Source organism: Mytilus galloprovincialis, chromosome 11 (assembly GCF_965363235.1).
Source record: "Mytilus galloprovincialis chromosome 11, xbMytGall1.hap1.1, whole genome shotgun sequence".
NCBI classification, from domain to species: Eukaryota; Metazoa; Mollusca; class Bivalvia; order Mytilida; family Mytilidae; genus Mytilus; species Mytilus galloprovincialis.
The window spans coordinates 75,531,943-75,549,528 of NC_134848.1; the positions used below are offsets into that span (position 1 = coordinate 75,531,943).

General features: G+C 30.8%; 1 pseudogene; it reads left to right on the top strand.

The window, feature by feature from the left end:
- The first annotated feature begins 203 nt into the window (after positions 1-203).
- On the top strand, positions 204-2,787 carry LOC143050906 (uncharacterized; annotated as a pseudogene).
- The last annotated feature ends 14,799 nt before the right edge of the window (positions 2,788-17,586 follow it).

Below are 17,586 nucleotides of genomic sequence, written 5' to 3' on the forward strand. Positions count from 1 at the left end.
AAGTACGTCAGTACATGGTATGTACAGTTGACGTGTTTTAAAATGGATTTAAAAGATAAATTAAAACCGCTTACCAAAGTTGAAGATGTGAAAAGAATAACAGAATTCATCAACATTTTACCGTTTGGACTAAAAAGATAGATATCAGCATATAACTAATCTGCTAAATAATACAAAAAATCAGGAATATTCTGTGACAGAAGTAGCTGGACTAATACAAACTTTAGAAACAATACTACCACGGTTCCAAGATAATATTAGCGATGTATCATCTGAATCAGCAGAAGAAGAATGCAGTAATTACATTAAAGGGGGAATATGTAATGTTGGTGTTGTAAATATTTTTCCGCCGATTACAAAATGCTGTGGTATTTTAAAAACAGTGGCATCAAAAGCTTGTACAGTCTACCGTTCCAGATTCAAACCCGTAACTGGATTCATGCACGAAATCAAATGCAACAAATGCAACACACTGTACAAGTGCAGTACTTATAAAGTAAAAGGGAAGAAATTATATTACAAAGATGCCTTGACATTGGACTACTTCATGTCAACATGTGACACAGTTTTTTCAAAGGAGTTTCTAAATATAGTGGATATCGATTTGTAAGTTGTAATTTACCTATTAATAAGATACGTTTTTCTTTTAAAATTTTCGTGAATTGTTTTATTAGCAAAAATTTGCTAAGCAGATCGTGTAATATAATTCTGGTATACATGTACCGCATGTCATTCCTTTCGTGCATATTAACAGGTGTTATAAATAAATGTACCTTTTTTCAATTTAGGTACAGGAAAGCAGCTTCGTTCGAAAGTATAGCCTATGCTTATAATGATGAATTTTTAGGATGTAAATGGATGGACTCTTCAAATTCTACTGAAATTCTTGACAGAAGACGTTTGAGTGAAGCTTTGTACAAAAAAACAATAATTGAAATGTTTACCGAGCATAAAATTGTTCAAGAAACTGAGTTTATAAAATCAGATGAAATAGAAGCCTTGTTAGAATTTCACGTCGAAAAACTGTGGAAAGGATTTTCTAAGAAGTGGTCATCATCATTCCATACTGATAATTGTAAACACGCAGGTTTGTAATTAAAAAAACTGAATTCATTTTTTTTTTGGTTTTTTTAAAAATGTTGTTTGTGCTGTTATAAGACCCTTTTACAACGAAATTTGTTTTACATGTACACGTATAAAACGTCTCGTGAATTATATCGTGATGGAAAGCAAGTGAAAACTATAAATATTTAAACTAAATCTTACAAAGATTTATATTTTAATTTAAATAATTGTCCATCCATGACAGGTGATTATTCGGAACAATCATATAGTTTTTAATGTAAATTTTGTTGTACAAACGTACATGACTTTTCGAACGCACCTACGCATATGAGATTTCCCCGGGGTTTTGTTTAATATACTAAAATTTAAATACGTCGGATATTTTTTTTTAAAGATAGTTCTTGTATTATTACTCTTTATCAAAAAAAATATCAAAAAATGTTGTGCATACAAAATAACAGCATAGCGTAACATGTTTCTACTAAAATAAATTGATTAATAAAACATTATTATATTTTTAGAATGCAGTAAAGCTATAATTATAGACGGTCATATGAAAGGGACCTGTGCTGCAAGAGGAGTAAAAACTTTAGAATCAGAAGAGCTAGGAACAGTGGAAATGAGTTGTACAAAAATGCCCTGTAAAGGATCTTTGTATTGTCACGACCACAAAAGTTTACAAATGGAAAACCATAAAGCTTCGGTAATTTATTAAATCATACATTCATCCTTTCAAACTCTCATCTTTTTCAGCAGACAACTCTCCATACAAGTATATCTTTGTATTTCATTTTTTTTCTTCTTTTTTGTATATTTAGCATTGTTTTATTACTTTAATGTAAACCTAGCATTATTTTAGTTCAACAATGTCAAACAAATAAAAAATAATACAAAAATATATTTTTATACCAGTATTGTACCAAATAACAAGTTTTAAAATTGCTGAATACCATTTATTGTAGTAAAATTATTCTTTCTCCTTCCAGTGATAATGTATGTGTTTGTTGCGTTACCAAATAGATTAATAAATACAATTATTAAAATACACATTCCCTTTTTCCCATTTTCATTTTAATTTATACCTAAATACAATTGTGCTTTTATTTATTACACTTATATACTAAAATTGTAATAATTACATTTAAATATTTATAGGTTGCCAAAGAGTTAGACAATGAAGAAGATAGTACAGAATGCAGAACTTTAAAGGCCAAAGGTCCTTAAAAAAGGGTAAACCCGCTGGAATTTGTGCCTCCGTATATAATTGTGGAATAATGAATGGAATGACAGAATTGTATGGATGTGAATCGTTAACTCAAGTTTACATGTTTTTAGTTTGGTTAGCAAAAGGAATTATTACATTTCCCAAACTTGTTAGCATATGATGATGCCTGTCATTTGAAAAAGTTCATCATCAATCCAGTTAGAATAAATAAAAGACAGTATTCGCAATTTCTGGCTACCTTAAGAATAGTGGTGGATACAATGCATTTCGCCAACAATGTTGACAAGTGGTGTCGACGTAATGTGAACCCGTACACAGATGACCAATTCAACAACATAAACACAGAAGCGTGTGAACAAACCTTTCAATTCGTGGCAAAATATAAATATACTACTAAACATATGTCACATGGAAAATATAATTTGTTCATGTTAAAACTGTCTGAAATGTTTAATATGGACCGACTTGTTAGAAACAGAAAAAAGTCAAAGTGTTAGTCCTGTACCTTATTCAAATAACAATACTTACAAGTAACGTGATCTTCTAACTACTTTTACTAGTATCAAGTTTTCATTTCACATTACAACTTAATTAAACTAAAATAATATCAGTAATTATTATAGCAATCAGTTTTAAATGTCTACAAAAAGTTTTATTGTTCCTTTAATTTTGTTCAATAAATTTGCAAATAACATGTATACAGTGTGCATTTATATGTTTCCTTTAGACAACTATGTAAACAATAAATAAGGGGTCAAACAATGTATACGATGTTGACTCAACATTGTGTTACCATAGTATACATCGCGATGTTAACAATGTCAACAATGTCAACACTATATAAGAGTTGAAGCAATGTAAACGATATCGTGTTTACATTGTATACATCGCGATGTTAACAATGTCAACGATGTAAACACATTATAAGACTTCAAGCAATGTAAACGATGTTGACACGACATCGTGTTTACATTGTATACATAGCGATGTTAACGATGTCAACGATGTAAACAATATATAAGGGTTCAAACAATGTAAACGATGTTAACACGACATCGTGTTTACATTGTAAACATCGCGATGTTAACGATGTCAACGATGTTAAAAATATATAAGGGTTCAAACAATGTAAACGATGTTTACACGATATCGTTTTAACATTGTAGATATCGCGATGTCGACAATATTGAATAAACATCCTGCACTGGACATGAATGGAGATTTTTTGACATCTGAAAATGAGTGCAAGTAGTCTAAATATAGGGAAAACAGACATAAAATCTCTTTGATTGAATTTTCAGAGCAAAATAAATGACAGAAGTTGCTCATTATTTTATACTGTAAAGCTTGATATCTCTTTTTTATAAAATTGAAATAAAATTTGGGGGTCACCGGCCATCCAAGAGATTTTTTGACCTCTGAAAATGAGTGCAAATAGGCTAGATATAGGGAAAACAGACATAAAATCTCTGTGATTGAATTTTCAGAGCAAAATAAATGACAGAAGTTGTTCATTATTTCATACTGTAAATCTTGATGTCTCTATTTTATAAAATTGGAATAAAATTTGGGGGTCACCAGCCATCCAAGAGATTTTTTACCCCTGAAAATTAGTGCAAGTAGACTAACAGGGAAAACAGGCAAAACAACTCTTTTATTGAATTTTCACAGCAAACAAAATGACAGAAGTTGATCATTTTGTCATACAGAAAAGCTTAAATGTCTATGTCTTATATAATTGGAAAAGAATTCAAGGGTCACTGGCAATATAAGAAAAATAATTTCTTTTTATTATTGCTGCTGAAAGACATACCATGGATGCAGACATTATGTACCAATTCAGAAAAAAAAAACAATTTTTATGTATGTAGAGGTTTCATATCAACATATATCTTTAAAGTTTCCAAGGTAATTTGATAAAATTTGGAAGTGCAATTAGGTACTATTTGCAGATACACAAGGTAATTTAAGGGGTTTCCTATGGTAAAAACATGGACTTTATAATTAGCCATTACTCTATTTCAAATGTCATCATCATATCCCTTGCAATTTCCATTTGTAAGAATTAATTAAAACTTCATAGGATTATTTTTAGGTATCATTTGTAGATATACAAATTGCTAAGCATATAGATTTTTTTTATCTACCATTCTGACTGTGTGGTCAATTATGTTAAACGAGGACTTAGCTATTTATGTGTACTCTATATATCTCCTTTCTGAGGAGTACCACCATGGGATATGGTGTAAATAATACATTTGTACATGGAACAGGCATATCTTGATGTGACATTTACTTATCTAGTTCAGTAATTAGGCGGTGATGGTTCTTAATTACACATAGTTAACTACCTTTCAAGTCTGTTTGTGGAGAGGAGGCACTTCAGTATTTTTTCAATATAGCGATAAGAAGCCGCTATATGTACTTCCCTGCCATTTTCATATATTTGGAATATTTAATCCAAAATGGTGCCTCCCACAAAAAATTTTAAATCATAGTTTGCATTGTAAGGCATGGACAAAACCATTTCTACAATTGTCATTTGTTATATAGTTCTCATATTTCATATAATGCAACTTCCATAGGACTTCACTTAATTTTTTTTTAGTTTTTAATTTTAGTGTTTCCACCATTGATCATGTTGATTACCTTAATATTAAGGGTAGTCTAAATACATTTCATTCTCTTTTTTACACTTCAACAAACATAGCTTGTCTTTCATGGATAGATGGTTATGATAAGAAAAATTCTATCCGGATGAAATATCATTTTGCAGATCAAATGATACAGATGATATTGTTATATTTTTTCTGTAGGGGTAGTTAAGAAAATTGGCGTTAGTTTAAACTCTAAAAAGTTCAGGGCATATAAACGTTGAAAATATACCGCACAGCCCTATATTTTGACCTTTGAAAATAAGTGTGGCGCATATGAACTTTCAATTCTAGGATAAAAAAAATTTCAAAACTTCATACTAGCAAAAGTGGTACAGTTTTAGCCGAATAGGAGTTCCTATGGGAAATTGCATTGTCAATGTTTACAGAAATGCAGCCTTAACAGTTCTTGTGTTATGTCCCTTTATAACGTTAAATGCTAGCGAGGGCATCATCTGTGTCCCTTTGGACACATCCCAATATTTTTTTAGAAGTTACTATTGATTAATATTAATTTTAACCATGACTGTATGACATTTTATATTTTAATATTTTATGATGGATTTGAATGAGAAGTAAATGTTGCATTAGAAATTTGAATTGAGATCATTGTTGGAATAGGGAAAGGGGGAGGTGAAAAAAAATTGGGGGGGGGGGGTAAATTTTTCTCATTTCATATTTCATGTATCCAGCTTGAATGATGTGTCCATACTAGCCCCAACCGTTCAGGGTTTGACCTCTGCGGTTGTATAAAGCTGCGCCCTGCGGAGCATCTGGTTATTATTGTGCTTAAACCATGATTGTGACAACATACGAAAAGTGTGAGCTGACAGTCTGTTAAGTCTTTATCCATAAGTCTCATTCTGACTTTCTATCTGACAGTTTTTTTATGTGTCAATATTTGTGTTTCAATTTACTAAATAAAAGGAAAATGTGGTATGATAATTGATCGTTAATGAGGCAACTCTCCACAATAGACCAAATGACACAGAAGTTAACAGCTACAGGTCAAAAGTCGTTATCGCATAGTTAGCTGTAAAAGGCCCTTCAATTACTAATGAAAAACAATTCAAATGAGAAAACTGAAGGCATATTAATGTACAAAAAAAAATGTGACACAACAACAAAAGACAACCACTGTCTGAATTACAGGTTCATGACTTGGGACAGGCACATACATAATGTGGTGGGGTTAATGTTTGAAGGTGACAACCCTTCCCCTTAACCTGGGACAGTGATGTAAATTGGTACAATATATGGGTTTTATCAATTTGTATTATTCATTTGTGAACTCTGAATCTAGCGAAAAGTAGATTATCACAGATAAATTTGCAGAATGAGTCGGGATTCTTGTCTTACAACCTTTGTGAAGCAAGAAAAATGTGACGAAGTTTGTATGTAAATAAAAGTCTGTCATAAAATAAAAAATTTCAGTATATTCGCATTTTACAATGTCTTTTGTAACTGCTGTATTTCACATGTTATTTTTCTGTTCTACTGTAGGATAGTAAGTGGTTCAAATATACATGTATGCCTCTTGAGACTAAAATTACATGCAATAGAAATCAGCCCCAACAAAAGCAAATTTTAATAACTACAGCTGTAGTTTGCAATATTAAATGCAAATACAATGTATGTGCTAGGGCCAAAATTGACCCTGAATTATTTCAAGTGTTTTTGGCCTAAGACTTTTTAATACATAACGTACTATTAAATTATTACATGTAATATACTATGCAATTTGTAATTTCCTTTCTATTTAAAGTACATTTTGTACATATGAGAGGATTCAGAGGCGGCCCTGGGAACAATTTGATAAATAATATAGGGAATCATTGGAGCATGACCTTTTAGGCAGTCAGTGAGCCCCCACTTATGAAAAATTCTGGATCCGCAACTGGGATTATTTATTCAACAAAAACATTCACGAGTTTACAATTGCTAGAAAATACATGTATCACATCTTCATACAAGCGATCCCCCCCCCCTTTTCATTCAAAAACCTACTAAACATGCTAAAAGGCACAAACTCATACATTTTTATAATATTGACTTTTGAATAATTTTTATACATTTGACATGTCTGATACATGTACATCAAATTAGTCTTTAAAAAATGTTTGTCTATAATATATATCTTATAATTGCCATGAAACTTGGTTCACAGGCTTTTAATTTAGTAAGCTCTGGTCACACAAAATTGGTTAAGATAAGTTAATGCCTACTATCCTATTAAGGGAGTTCGCTTCTCAGTTTTAAAGTAATTAACTTTTCAAAACATTAGTTTATATTGATAACGAATTAATAAAGGTATCCAAAGAGCAAAAAAAATATATAGGTCACCGTCCTTGTTTTCGAGATATAAGCCATTGAAATTTTGGCGGGAAAATATTCTCTCTGGACTTTTCATAGCTTTATCATTGACAGGTTGAAGTTCTCAAAAACTGTTAAAAAGTAATTAAAATTTTATAAGACTTTTACAGATGGCTTATCATTATACATTTAAAAGATTTACAAAAAGAAAAATGGGGGTCACCGGGCAAATTTTTTCAAGGCATTCAAATGGATAAAACCAGAGGATTCCGAAAATCTGACAAAACATGACAAGCCAGCTTCCTTAAATAGGAACATAGTTAATTTATTATCCTTTGATTTTATCTGTATTTACAAAATATAGACTCTTGTGTGAACATTACATATCTTGCAATTTTTTGTCATACACCTTTAAAAAATATACCTTAATTAATATAAAGAGGAAGTATTTTAAGAGTTGAAATTATACTGTAACTTTTGGTCATGAATGGACCAGCTGAAAAAGGTTAAAAAATGTCTGAAGCCGTCAAGAGAATATAACACCCACTTAGCGCAGGTGTAATTTTTAAAAGTTTGCATTTAATTTCTTTAACATGTTAAAAATGTTAAAGAAATGCACTTCGAAATAACTGTGTAGAGACCTAACAAGCTTTTAAATTTAGAAAAAAATCATTTCATGACAAGACCGCTTGTTCTGCTTAGGTGGTAAAAGTTTTGTTTTTCTCTCATGAAGGTTCTGTAGGATCAAATATATTATAGGAGGGTCAAGAAAAATTTTAAAGAATAGAGAATAATGCATGTAATGTTCACAATACATTTGTAAATAATTACATTAGATGTATGTTCCCTTATAATATGTTATTCTGATTGGCTAACTGCACATCATGTGTTATTCCGTAAGAAGTTGCATTATTGTTTTATTTATTTAATGATATGATTAAAATTATCACACGAAGTAACCAATAGAAACTTATGTAATGGCATTACAATGTATGCATGCTTATATATTTGTTAAATGTTGCATCCATCATATAGAAGTTTAACAATGTCGCTCATTAACACTTTTAACATGTTATAACATAAATATTGATAAAGAAAATAAAAACTATGAGTATGTATACCCTGTTTCAGCAGATAGAGTGAAATACATTTGGTTAATTGCATCCCGTTACTGAGATTTAAATTGGTTGCAAACAATACTCTAAATTAACTCAACGGTACAACTGGTTTATCAATATTAATGGTATATATATATATATAATATTCATGTTTTGTGTTCACGAAATCGGATATCGGAATTAATTAAATGCTTTTTTTTTATACTGTCTATTTATCTTTTCATTTTCTTTTCTTTTTTGTTCCAGTCACCATGGTAAATGCACACTGCAGCACGTTTATATGGTTATTGAGCACACTATGGGGTGTCATTTAAAGAACATGTTTTACAAATGTTTGACCAGTAACTTGAACATTGTGCTTCCTCTAGATGTAGCGATTCAAGGACTAAATTTTCATTATATTTGGCTAAAGTGTTTTTTGTTATATGTATACATGTCTGTATATGCAATACACGCATCAGGAAATTCATATCGTTTATATTTGTGTTAATTGAGTTATCCACAAACACATATTTAGTCTCCTCTAAAAAGACAACTTTAGAATTCTATAGGTATTAAAGCGACACTTTTACCAATACAGAATTCTACCTTAATATAAAAAAGAAGATGTGGCATGATTGTCAATGAGACAACTGTCCACAAAAGATCAAAATGACACAGACATTAACATCTATAGGTCACCTCACGGCCTTCAACAATGAACAAAGCCCATACCGCATAGTCAGTTATAAAAGGCCCCGATAAGAAAATGTAAAAGAATTAAAACGAGAAAACAAACGGCCTTATTTATATAAAAGAAAATAAACGAAAAACAAATATGTAGAACATAAACAAACGAAAACCACTGAATTACAGTCTCCTGACTTGGGACAGACACATACATAAATAATGTAGTGGGGTTAAACATGTTAGCGGGATCCCAACCCCTTCCCCTTACCTGGGACAGTGGTATAACAGTACAACATAAGCACGAACTATAAAAATTAGTTGAAAAAGGCTGAACTTATTAGGTGGACAAAATGCAAGTGGACGTTGCCGGGTACTTATACACCCCTACACAAAAAGACACAATATACAGACCTGAGAGTACTTGCAGTTATCTGACAGCTAGTTCAATGCCATTAACAACTAATAAAAAAATCATGCATCTAAAACTAAACTATCAATCCGTTCATTTTTTGAGGCATTCTAGATTGACGAGAAAACGCTATCAAATATTTTCATTTACCCTTAACATTTGTGAAATTTTATAAGACATTTGAGGCATTTCTCCTTGTTATTAATCATGTGTGTCACGTCACGTGTGTAAGAACCTCACATTAACCTGTTCAAAGCGTCCTCGAATTTAAGCGTTTATCAAGAAATACGATCTTATAAATTTTACTAAATGTGTTGTGTTTATCATATGATGCATTAGGCTGTAAAGGTAAACATTTAAAAGTTAGATAACAATTAGCAAAACACATCAACTCGATAAAAAAAGTGTGCTTTGCTAAAGCAACACGTTCGTAGTTTTGTTTTAACACTGATTAAGGTTGCTATAAAGATATGTCTATATTTTTCAATCGTTTTTTAAATTATCAGAGCAACACGAATGTTATAAGGAACTATATCTTTGTTTTTGTTTTACATTTAGCGGTGTGTGTGATACTGAACTGGATGATAACAGGCTCATACACTTTGTATCTATCAAACTATAATAAGGCCGTTAGTTTTTTTGTTATTGACAATCATACCACACTTTTTTTTATTACAACTTACATTAAAAGACATTTATTAAGCTAAAACTGAAATAGAGGACAGAGGGAAATATTTGAAACTGTTTAAATTGTATTTTATGAAATGTAATCATCGATTTTAAAACTGTTATTTAATTGTAAATACTTGTAATACTATACCTAAAAAAGAATTTTTGTTAGTCATTGTTATATATCACACAAGGAAGAGTAGATATATACAGATTTTAACATCAGGTATTTCTTTTGAAATACAGATTACAACCTCTAGATTGTTCTAAATGTGTTCACATTTCTAATAACAGGAAACAAGAACTTCAAGGACAAAAATATTAATTTTATCAACAAAATTATACGCAATAGCATGAAAAAGGTAAGAATCTCTTTTCCGTTTTCACTTTGATATTCCTTTTTTAGTTAATTAAGTTATGAATATATATGAAACAAATTCACCACAAATTTTCAATGCCATTAATATAAGATATGAATGCAAATTATCTTTGAAACACAGAGTTTATATAAAACAGCATGATAAGAAAGCGAAGTGCTATAGCAATGGTCTAAAAAGGAGAATGGATGTAAACAAGTGTAATAAATCACCATATTATAATAGACATAATTGATTTATGACTTTAGAATGTGTAAACACAACAAACAGACATACTAGGCAAACATGTCAAAAATGAAGGAACAGCAGTCAACATTGTATAAATCACTATAAAAAACAAACACATATGTAACGGAGAAGCATAAAAAAAGGCAAACAGACAGAGCACAATAGCAAAAATTAAAAAAAAAAGATCCGTATGTATGTGAATCAATTAATTTATACACGATTTTGAATTTGAATCGTTTAAATTGTATTGGGTCGATGTTAAACACTTTTACAACATCTGCTGTATGGATTACACAACCAATTATCGATATCAGTTATTCAAACGATACTATTGATTTAGTTATAAATCTACAGTTTTCAAATATATATTACACATAGTGTCATGTCTGAACAGAAAGCTTTTTACGATCAAGATAAGATTACAAATCGCTTGAAAACCAGGACAACTTATACCGTCATTTGTATCTTAAAGTTATTCTCGGTATTATGAGCTTTAATATAGATTAGACATGCCAAGGTATAACTTAAAAATATTTGCATTATATTGCAGCTTTAAATTTGAATAATTAACACACACAATGACAAAGGAACAGGTGTCTGGGTATAAGATTTCTCGGATTAAATATTTCAGTTAAGGTAGATAGGGTGTCTTCCTCCATTTTCGATTTGGAAATACCAGAATATTTAATTTTAATAGAGTGTTCAAATGTTTAGAGTAGTAGGTAATTCAAGTTTAAGAACTGTCACTTCAATATAGAAAATGACATGCTTTATTATATATATGGTTGTATTTTACGAAAAAGAAGAAAACTTTTGATTGATTATTTTTTTTCTCCAAAATTTGCCACATAAGGGGAGGCAACTCAAATACAAGAACAGATAATTCAGATTAAGGTTAGAAGATTTTAGATCTGCAACCCTTTTATAGATACTTATATTCACGTGTATAACAGATAAGAGGTCGAACAGTGGTAAAATTTGGTCGTATAGATATTGGGTATTGGTCGAGTTGGTCTGAGATTAAAAAAAAAGTAGCTGCAGTAATCAGGAAGCGATCGGGAGTTGGTCAAGTTAGTCTTGATCACAGATCAAACAAATTACCGAGGATCGAGAAACTAACCTAATTCTGCAAGAAAAGATTGTCATTGGTTGTGTATGACCAAACAAAAAAATGTCGGGAGGAGGATGTTCATACACATGCATATCTAACATGTCTAAGGTGTGCATGGCAATAGGATTTTGATTTTTTTTTTTCAAATATTCTCAAAATGAGAGAAAGTTTGAATAAGTCGTTTTGTTTGGTACAAGCTGCACAAATATTAAACAGATCATGGTTTCTCCGGTTATCTCCTCAATACAGGCACATCCTCATACATAGTGTTCGATTTATAATTTCCCTTTATCATGTGGGGACATCATTTGTGTACAGACAGCGTCACTATTTCAAGTTGTATGCCAAAATCACTATTTTTCAAATGAGTAGCTCCGGTCAGGGCCGATTTTGACCTCAAATTTCAGGTTCATCTGACGATAGATTTGCAGAATGTTAAAAATTATTAGCAATTAAGGAATGTATCTCCCTCATGCAAAGCTCTGATTCCGTTTACGGATTTTGCTATATTTTTTTGAACCGTAGGAATATTGCTCTTCATCTTTTATATAAGCTTTGGATTTTACATATTTTGGCCACTAGCATCACTGAAGAGACATGTATTGTCGAAATTCGCTTCTGGTGCAGAAAAAATTGGTTACTTTAATGTTATTAGGACACGTTTTTAACACTTACGTGTCCATTTCAGTTGATAAAAAAATAAAATTACTTTATGTGAAAGATTTTTACTGATCTAGTAATTGAAAAACGCTTCGATTCAAGAAGAAATATGAAAAATCTAAAAAAAATAGGCCAATAATATCACTTTTCAGATGGTTGTTGTCAAAAATGAAAGTGGTCGCATCCGTGTTCATCATAAACCTTTATATATGTTATGTTTTATCATCAAGTACAACTTACATTTCAATATTAAGAATGAACACAAATGCGGCCGCTTTCATTTGAGACGGAAACCGTCTAAAATTTTACTGAAATGCTAAAATTGTGAAGATTTCAGTAATTAAGCATGACTTAATGATATAAATACCCGAAATATTTTGGTTTTGTCAAATAACAGCCCATATTAATGTGACAAAAGCATTCTAATTTCCAATAAATAACTAAAAGTTTACATTTTAACAATTTTGTAAAATGCTATATTTTGGGGCAACAAAAGTTCTTACTGGACCTACTTCTTTAACATATTGAAAACTATCCACATGCATAAGGCATATCAGAAAGGGCGCATTGCCCATATCTAGTTTTTACTGTACCATAGATTAACTTTGCAAAACTTCCTCCGTGAATATTTGTTCGATGTTAAACATTTTATAAGAGAGATCAACGATACATCATGAAAGATCAAACCCGAAGGTCGGGAAAACACCGATACATCCATGGAGAAAACCAACAAGACAAACAGCATCCCACATGATACATTTTAAAAAACTGGAAACTTTGCAATATAAAACCAAACCATTTTACATTTCAACCGTCGAATTTTGAAAGCATCATATCAAATCGTGATATATAAGTGTTCACCTTATTGCCGGGAAGAGATTATCTTATTCGATCAAATTTCTTAGCTCAGATTGTTTGACGAGTTGACTGTCGGACACACGTCCAACAACACAAAAATATGCACTTGTAGTCTGCGTCGAAGAGGGCAAGTAGTGTGATGAAAAAAATCCTTTGGGGTTGCAGTCAGTTAAAGACAATCTAGTTTTGCACTTTATCCTCACGTGCTTACATTCCAGTGCTCGAAATGAATGTGGAAAGTTCCATTTTGCTTGAAAGTCATCGGGTGATCGGCAATGTGAACTTAGCTTTTACGGATGTCTGATGGTCAGGAATAGTCTAGAAAGGTCGGATAAACACCAATGACAGTACGGGCGTTGTAAAACTTTCGGGGAAACTCAACCGAGTTTGATTTGTCGAATAACAATCGTGACAGATATATATCAAATTAAAATCATAACAATGTCTCGACATATTCAGTAGAATCGGTATGCTGTCAGAACATATTCGGTTGATGTTTACCTTGAAAAATAAAATCGGACTAGCATCGGAACGATATTAGGATGGTCGGGACAAATTCGGTTAGGCAGTGCTGAATTTAAACACTTCCTGAACAATATCTGATTGTACCACTATTGCAATAAATGATTTTAAAAATTTCAATTAGAGCTCGAATTTGCAGCCTTGAATCACAGCACCTTGATCATACTGTTGACGAATTCTAATCGGGATTGGTCCTATCAAGGAAATTGGTACAAATCATGAATGTGTGATTCCAGCTTAAGTGAATGTGTGACTACAGATGAAATGTGTCGCGTTTTTCTTGCATGACGCAAAAATTATTGAACGTATTGTTTCCGATTTGTAGATTACTAGGTCGACACCTCTGCTGTTGGACTATCAGTCCTTGAGGATATCATCAGCTCAGATGTCATAACGTCGGTACTGACATGATCTAACAATCTTTTAAAATTGTCCGTTGACCAATTTTGAAATTACAGGAAAACTAATGTTTCAACTCCATCAGGCAAAGTTGACTTTAGATACATTTGGCTATTTATTTTAGATATTTTTGACATACAACTATTCAACAGTTTCGGTACTTATATATCCCCGGATTTCAAATGTTTGGCTTCGATCTTGGCTGATGGAGGTACATTCAGAAAAAGATTACATTTTAAAACTCCAATTTCGGCTAAAAATCATTAAAAATACCTTAAATAGATTAAAACAAATGTTTGCATTGCTACAACAACGCTGTTTGAAACACTAATCATGCTATTTAAGATTTCTAAAAAGTTTTGTTTATATTTTATCAGTCATATGTTAAATTATAGTAATACGAATCTTAGAAGGAACTCACTCACTTTAATGTGTTTTACATTTAGCTTTGTGGGTGATACTGAACTGGCTGATTGCATGCACATAAACATTGTATCTATCAAACAATACATCAACATTAAAGAAAACATGTATTAAACTAGTCATGAAATGAAGGTCAAAGGTAAATATTTGATACTGTTCAAAATGTTTTTTTATGAAATGGGATCAACTATTTTAAAACTGTCAATTCATTGTAATACTTGTTATACTATACTTTTAAATAGCGTTTGTGTTCGTCATTGTAATATGACGACACAACGTTAACATAGTATTTACAAAAAAAGAAAAGTCGGACAAGGTCATATGTGAGTAGACATGTAGAAGTACGCAGAATTTATTCATCAAGTATTTCGTTTGAAAAAAAAAAATATATAACTTCTACATTTGTCTTAATGTTTTATAGCATGTACATAACGTATGGATACAATTGATGGAACGCCATAACTGACCATTTTCATTATATGATGTGCATTTTTCAGGATCAGATGTGCATTTATCTTTATATGATGTTCACTGGTCATTATATGATGTGCAAACACCTTTATATAATGTACAAAAACCTTTATATGATGGGCAAATATCCTTATATAATGTTCAAACATCATTATATGATGTGCAAACATATGTATATGATGTGTATGCATACTTATATGATGTAAAAATATACTTATATGATGTGCAAACATTCTTATCTGACGTGAAAATATTCTCATATGATGTGAAAATATACTTATATGATGTGCAAAGATACTTATATGATGTGCAAGTATATTTATATGATGTGCAAGTATATTTATATGATGTGTAAATATCCTTATATGGTGTGGTGGTGTCATTATATTATGTGCAAACATCTTTATATGATGTGCTTGTGTCATTATATTATGTGCAAACATTTTTATATGATGTGGTTTTGTCATTATATTATGTGCTTGTTATCTTATATCATGTGGTTCGGTTAACTTCATTTTATGATGTCGAAACGTCATTATATGATGTGCTTTACGTCGTTTTGGGGCAATGAACATGATTACGATTAGAAAGATTACTGTCTACGTCATAACTGATTCCGATCTGTTTTTGCGGAATTAATATAACCCCGCTCAAATATGTAGCTAACGTTTGGAAAATGTTTGAGATTTAAAAAAAAAAACTTGTCATGTTGGTACCTTGATTTTAGACTAAAAAATAATCCCACCAGCTATTGTTGGTAAACTACGGATTTACTATAATGCCGGCTCAAATCTGTTGCTATCAAAAGTGCATTGTAAGGGCATACGATACAGTTTTGATCTATTAATGAAATGTTGATGAACATTTGCTAAAGGCTATGTTTTACCTGATTAATGAAATATGAAATAAAAAATATATTATCATGTGCTACATTTTGAGTAAGCTGAGGTTGAAATTTCACATATTTACCCAAAATTCGGATTTGTGGACGTATTTTTCTTTTCGACAGAAATACACATCTGTTTCTTTGTTTTAAAAGAGAATCACAAGCTGATTTTTTTGTTAAATCATTTGTAATTTCTGTTTCATATGAATGTTCTATAAATTGGTACATTTTATTTATACAAATAAGTCATGATTGTAGAAAAAAAACGTCATTTTTGCTGTTTTTTTATCAAATTTAAAAAAAAATGCACTATTGACTATTTCATGAAAATTGATACACATGATCTTCATACGTAATCAAACCAAATGTCATTTAAAAAAAAGAAGGGTCCATGTACTCGTTTTCAAGTTAAATCAGTTAAAATGATAAAACAGTCGAAAACTACATCTTTTCCAGATAAGTCACAGTTTGACGTCGCGAAAATAACAATTTACGTTAGCAGCGACATTACCTTCCTTGTAACTGTATAGTTTGCCATTTGGTAGATCAGAAGCATATATTTTTTTTTTTTGATAGAATTTCCATAAACTTTGCAACAATAAAGATTTTACAAAAAAAAAGATATAATAAAAAGTATGGGTCACCGTGCAATTTTCCAAACTATGAGTCATTGAAAATTGCATAAATGTGGTTAGATTGTTCATGAAAAAATGTGTGTGCAAAAAAAAATCTATGAGACAGAATTTTGAAATAAATTGTGATAAGGTAGGTTTTGTAATATGTTTTAAGAAAACAAAAAGAATTATGGTGTCACACAACTTGTTTTCTTGCTACAATTAAAAATTTTCCCTATCAGTCCAGTATATATTGTTTTACTAAAACAGTTATCTCCCCTTAAATGGCTCATTTGCAAAATGATTTTAAAAACAAAACAATGATATCTATTTAAATATTTTGAATAATACAAAAAAATAAACAAATAAACATTAGAAATGAAGGACAGAGGAAAATATTTAATACTGTTGAAAGTGTAATTTAATAAATCTGATCAACAGTTTTAAAACTGTCATTTCATTGTTGTAACAAAAATAGCTAAAATAGTGTTTTTCATCATTGTTATATCACGACACAACAACGATGACATGGTCTTTAAAAGGAAAAGTCGGACAAGGCCATATGGGAGTAAATATACGCAGTTATAATTCATCAGGTAATTCTTGTGTAATTCAGATTATATAACTTCTAGATTTTTCTTAATGTTTTCATATTTTTAAAAACAAGAAACAAAAACTTTATGGAAAACCATATCAATTTTGTTAACAAAAATATATGCAATAACAGAAAAAAGGTAAGAATCTCTTTTCTAAATTATCTTTAAATTCTTTCATGAGTGATTTAAGTTGTTAGCATTTATTAACAAATTCACCGCAAATTTTAAATGGCCCTGACATTCAGGCCAATTAAATACTGCATTCATTATATTGAACATTCTAAAGATGTGATCGATAGTACACACATCAATGTATCCT